This window comes from Bactrocera neohumeralis, unplaced genomic scaffold, assembly GCF_024586455.1.
Source record: "Bactrocera neohumeralis isolate Rockhampton unplaced genomic scaffold, APGP_CSIRO_Bneo_wtdbg2-racon-allhic-juicebox.fasta_v2 cluster11, whole genome shotgun sequence".
In the NCBI taxonomy this organism is placed as follows: Eukaryota; Metazoa; Arthropoda; class Insecta; order Diptera; family Tephritidae; genus Bactrocera; species Bactrocera neohumeralis.
In genome coordinates this window covers 17,943,917-17,949,916 of record NW_026089624.1, presented here as the reverse complement: position 1 = coordinate 17,949,916, position 6,000 = coordinate 17,943,917, and the positions used below count along the sequence as shown (strand labels likewise).

At 34.4% G+C, this 6,000-nt stretch overlaps 1 protein-coding gene and 1 long non-coding RNA gene across 2 annotated transcripts in view; one reads left to right on the top strand and one right to left on the bottom strand.

The window, feature by feature from the left end:
* LOC126766086 (uncharacterized) overlaps positions 1–6,000 on the bottom strand; it is a 271,698-nt gene that overhangs the window by 223,418 nt on the left and 42,280 nt on the right. The gene's annotated exons all lie outside the window — the stretch shown is intronic.
* LOC126766288 (uncharacterized) lies at positions 1,634–2,673 on the top strand. The gene is made up of 4 exons (XR_007668819.1): positions 1,634–1,754; positions 1,813–1,911; positions 1,967–2,067; positions 2,180–2,673. It is a non-coding gene; the product is annotated as an uncharacterized LOC126766288 (long non-coding RNA).

Genomic DNA, 6,000 nt, shown 5'->3' with positions numbered 1-6,000 from the left:
CCAAGGTGATGGGACCAGAACCATACATAGCGGTAGGATCCCACACTTTTATGGAGCTGCTCCGCAGAGAACGGAGAGAGAACGGTATTAGCAACAGGCATCAGGCATGCGCCACGCCAAACTGATACTAAGGGGGTACAGTCTTTCCAGGTCCAAGGAACTTATACACCTCCGACGTGACAAATTCCGTCTCCTCGTCGCAATTTGCACAGGGCACTGCAGGCTCAGAAAGCACTTGTCCAACATGGGCATAGTCTCCTGTGCTAACTGCCGGTTCTGCGACCTGGAACAGGAAACACCAGCACACCTAATCGTGGGTTGCACAGCAATCTGTGGAAAAAGGCTTAAGGCCCTGGATTCCATTTATATCAGCAGGGATCACATCACTTCAGTAGCGCCCGGCAAATTCCTAGAGCTATTCAGGCTGCTGGGACTCTGGGAAGACAAGTGATATCGAAGAGGGCACAATAGACCCTAGGTCGCGGTGCATTACCTCATAACATTTATATATCTATCTAATATGTACATATGTATGTATGTGTGCAGTAACATAAATATTTGCATTGCGATTTAAGGGGGTACTCTCATGTGAACGCTTACATTTTACCACTTTTTAAGAAAATTTTTTTATGCGACAACAAAATTCAACAGTTTAAATTTTTTAATATATTTTTATTTGTATTTTGAAATGTACAAAAAAATTTTTTTTTCGTTCTTACATTTTTAATATATTTTGTTTTTAAATTAAAGTAGTCCCCAACAAAAAAAATTAGTTCACTGGTCATGGTGATAGCGGTTGTTCATGTTGTCTAAAATAAAATATCGAATGGATTATTATCCAGTAGTTCTGCGGCTATCGTCCCTACCAAATATAATCAATTTCATTAAAAAAAAAAATGTCGAACTTCAAAAAAAAGTCACGGAAATCTTGATTTTTTTGGTTAAAAATTGCTTAACAAAATTTTAAAATATTTTCGAAAATAAACAATTCTGGTAGGGACGATAACTATAAATGAGTAGGAGAACATATGTAAATTTTAAAGCAATCGGTTGAATACTTCTTTTTTTAGGACCATGACAGTTTCAGAAAATGATGATTCGAGAAAAATGCGTTTAGAAACGTAGCAGCTGCAGACTTGTCATGGCGCCTGGTTGACAGTCGCCTACGAGACGTCGGCGACTATGAGCTGTAACTTATCAAATACTATGAATTTCAGTCTGAATTTTTTACTGTCAAAATATAAAAAAATCGATTTTTCGAAGTGATTACATGAGAATACTCCCTTAAGGAATGTTTGATGATAGGTAAATTTTGTACAACATTTCAAAATGTATTACATAATAATGATTTTAACTAATTCAGGATGAATTTAACAATAACTTTGAATTTGCTTCAAGAAGCAATTGTAGATTAATAGCGTGTCATTCTTGAGTTATAAATATAGACATAAATTACGAAATTGCAAAAAATGCCGCCGTTGGGACCTTCTCCAGGACTAAGGGAATACCCGTGCGAATGTTCACGCCTTTCCATGCTGTGGTTCGGGCGTAATGCCCGGACATACAAAAAAGGCGTTATTTTATATATAAGATTACTTTATTTTACCGACGGCATTTTATTTTATTAGGTTAAGTTATTAAAAAAAATGTTGATGCTGCCAAATTTTTATTGCTCAATCAGATGGATTCACCAGCGCTATTCTTTGAAATTGATTTAGAGGAATGCCCAACAACGTCTTCGACTCCCATAAACGGTACATATAAAATTGTCGTTTTCGTTTTCAAATTATTTTTACGCATTTGTTATTGTAGAACAATTGACATTAAAACGAAGAAGTATTTCTGGTTGCTAAACCTCAGAGGCAAGCTTCTCAAAGCAAAATGTAAGCAATTTGCTTGTAGATGGAAACGGTAATACCACACTTTTCAAAAATATATTTCCTAAAAATGTGTTCTTTATTTTCAGTGGGTTTTAACATATTCAAAACTATTTCAACCCAACTAGAAGAATTGACTTCAAGAGTTCGTAATATGTAAAAGAAGAAGTACAGCTTTATGAAAGAAAATGTAAGTTTATGTCTATAAAAGTTTTTATTCTATAAGTATTCATCATTACAAAGAGAAATTATTGTTTAGTAATTGTTGTTTAAGCATCATTTAAGCCTTATTGTCTTTTCAGATAATTCAAAAAAACGAAGAAATGGCCCAACAAAAGAACGGTTGCAAAGGCAAGGTGCTAATTCGTAAAGTTCACCAATCAGTATGCCTACTGACTCACGAAGAAATCGTCAATGCCCAAGCTGAAATTGCTTCCCCCTTACCCATAAGAACATTAGCTGCAGCTTTCGAATTGGACGGGAAACCAAAATGCGAGGAATTTGCTACATCAACGGTTAGTAATACATATATAAGTTAGTGGATCGACCCTCATCTCAACTCCCCTAAAGGCATCATTGAATCCGCTCGTGTCTTTTTCTTCATTATTACCATTCATAATCTAATTACGCTTAGCTGTAGTAATTCTAAAAGAAAATCATATATGTAAATGACACCCTACAACAACAATTAGCAATTGATATTGCCCGAACATTTATTGCGGATGACCTTCAAAAAGGTATGATAATGGCATGCTGCGTTGAAAAGTTTGCACACGGCACGCTAAGCGACATCAACTTGCGGTAACTAAATCTATGGAAAGCGTCCGCTGATCGCATACCTGACCATCAACAACAACCTGTTTATTTCCACTTTGTATTTGCGTAGGCTTGGTAGGCTTAGTTTTTTAAGCAAAAGAAATTGTATCGAATCAGAAAAAGAATCAGAATAAAGGTGATTGCCGAAGTGAGAAAGTCTCTGTTTTTTTAATTAGTGCCCAACGTGTGGCCTGTCGTAAAAAGCAATCATTCTTCATTGTAAGCAGATTTTACAACAAGGATAAATTTCGAATCGAAGGATAGCCCGGCAGGCTAAGGACCTCATCAACGAATTATAAAATCATCAACGAATTATAAAATTATCAAGGAATTATAAAATTTAAAGGGCTCAACGATCCTCGCTTCAATCATCAGATCTCAACATACCCAAGAATTTTCATAAAGAATATTTGTAAGTAATTATTCAAGATTATTTCTTGTGGTGATTAAGAGCTATTATTAGTGAAAAATTTCAATATCAAAGCGAAAGTTTAAAAAATAAATTTAATTTTATTTGGCATCTAAGTATTTCCTTCCTTAAATTTGATTTTTTCGTTTCTTTATAAAAATTGCTGAAAGCATAGTAATTTGTCCTGTAAAGAGTTTGAATTATTTTCACCCAAGTCCTTGCTTTAGGAGTGCCTTTTCAAAGGGCATATGGTTTCGGTTTGAAATAAGAAAATTGTGTTTTATAAGTTACGTGATTAAAAATGAGTGTTACGCGTGAACAAGTAATAGAAATAGCGAAAAAAAGCAAGGAAGAAATTAAGCAGAGATTGGCGGAGCAAATTTGCCGCCTTTCTCAAGCTCTTGACCGGCTAATTCCACCTAGCGGGGAAACTTACCGGTAAGCATTGATCCTACAGTTAGTTCAGATAATTTAAGTTTAGATTTAATAAAATCCCTCCCAGGATTTAAAGGGGAAGCCTCAGCGTATCCCGCTTGGCGCACTGCAGCTCATTTTGCTATGAGCTATTATAAAGAACCTTCAGAAAAATATTATGTCGATATGGGAATTTTCAGAAATAAAATTACAGACTCAGCTAAAGTATCCCTTTCTTCCTTTAACACGGTTCTTAATTTTAAGGCAATAATCGCTAGGTTGGATCAGACATACGCCGATAAGAGACCGTTGTATGTTTTAGAAAAGAAATTAAGTATTTTGAGGCAAGGCAATCTATCGATTGCTGATTATTACGATAAAGTTGATAAACAACTGACACTAATTATTAATAAGCAAATTATGTCCCCTAATGGTAACTCTGAAGTTGTCGCTGCTCTCAATGAGAGAGCAAGGGAAAACACACTTCGTGTATTCGTTTCGGGCAGGAATAAAGGGATGTTAAACTTATTCCAGTGTGAGAGCACTTCAAAATTAGCGTTTTTCATAACGTTTTCCATTGTAGCCAGATCAGAAAAAAAGCTATTTTTTGGGCATTTTAAATAAAACACCCAATTCACATTTTCCACACCACCTATGAGGTACGCAAAAGGGCGCGTCACCGAAGTTATTTTTGGGTGCTCGGTTCCCCAGTAGGCCTATATCACCCATTAAAAATATATTTACATAAAAAAATGAAAAAAAAACAAAACGATAACAGTTCATATATAATAATATTAAAAGAATAACAAAAAAAATATCACTTCATATCACAGTATCTTAATATAATACTTAAAACTATAAAAATAAACGTATATACAAATGCCAATATTTAAACCCCAAATTCTAATTTGTAATTAAAAACTTTCTAATCCTTATCGTTCTAACTTTAGAGCCTCTTAATGCGAATCTGCTTAAAAAATCTTATTTTAGTATAAAATATTTGGCTCATTGCAACCACTAAAAAAGGAAAATAAAAACTACAAATGTGAAACACACAAAATTTTATTCTTAAAATTGGGTAAAGATAAATCTTTATTTAAAAATTGTGTCACAAAATAAATTCTAATAAATAGAGCAATAACTACCTTTGGGTCACACTCTTCACAACACAAGAAGGGCCTAATATCTTTTAATTTAGTAAAAAGAATTTCTCCTAATCCTATTCTGTGACAATTTCTGTCAAATTCCTCCACAAATTTTATTTCTAAATTATTAATAAATGCAACAAATTCTTGAAGCGGCTTCACTAAGTCGCATTTATCGATCTGATTTTGGTGTATGAAGATGAATTCATCAGAAGGAATTTCATCTCCTAAACAAGGTAATGGCAGAAGGCATGTGTGCATTTTAAAAATTTTCAAATAAAGGTAGCTGCAAAAATAATTAAAAGCATTTTCCTTTAAAAAGTTAATTTCTAAACTACTATCTAAAGTAATGGAGTGTTCGGGCCGTGGTAAACCCTGGAAATCCTGTCAAGAAAGGTTACACACACATTAAGAAGGACATTATGGCTATGTTCTGAAATAACTGTGGCTTCGGGTTCTAAAGGCAGCTCACAGTTACCTTTTGTTACGATATTTACGTAACGTAAACCCCACGACTTCCTAAATAAACTAGAGAACATGAAAGGTGTAACTCTAGAACCTCCCCTACTTCTAATCTGACCAAAAAAATGCTCTAAGCTGTTCTGACATAGTCGTCTTGTCTTTAGGTAAGGAAATCCTGAGTGTGACAGCAATCGCCACAATCGTCTTAAACTATTAATATTAATTAACCACCCCTTAATAAAATTGAAATTATTTGTTGTGTTGTTTCCTAACTCATCTACGACCCGAATTGTTTTTAAAACTTTTTCTGCCTCATCTAAAAACTGATTTTGCTCTGGGGAACTTATAAAAACTTTTTTAGTGGGTACAATGGCCTCAGTGAAACTACTATTAAAAATATCGAATAATTTATTGAAAAAAGAAACGAAATCCGCGGTATTAATAAAGCTCAAACTATTTGAGCTTAAGGCTCCCGGGCTGTAAAAAGAAAGCATACCTGAAGCGACCGTATTACTTAACACTTGAAACGCGAATTTAACTTTCATTTTTTGAAAGGTATTGGGGTAAATATGAGCATCGGTTAATTTATGCGCACACCGATAACTCGACTTAGAGTCCTGTTTATAAAAATGGACTATATCTGACCAACATACGCAACTATTTTTCTAATCAACTTTATTTTTCATATTTTGTAAGCAGTTTCGACTACATTTTAATAAATGGGGGCTATCGTAAAAAAAACATATTTCCTTACAAAAACCTTGAAAAAAGGCCGTGACATTGAAACACCTAACAAATTGGCTAAATTTTGAAAATTGGTACCCTGGTCACAAACAAAATGGCAAGGAACTAGCCCTATATTTTGAAGTTGGGTAAT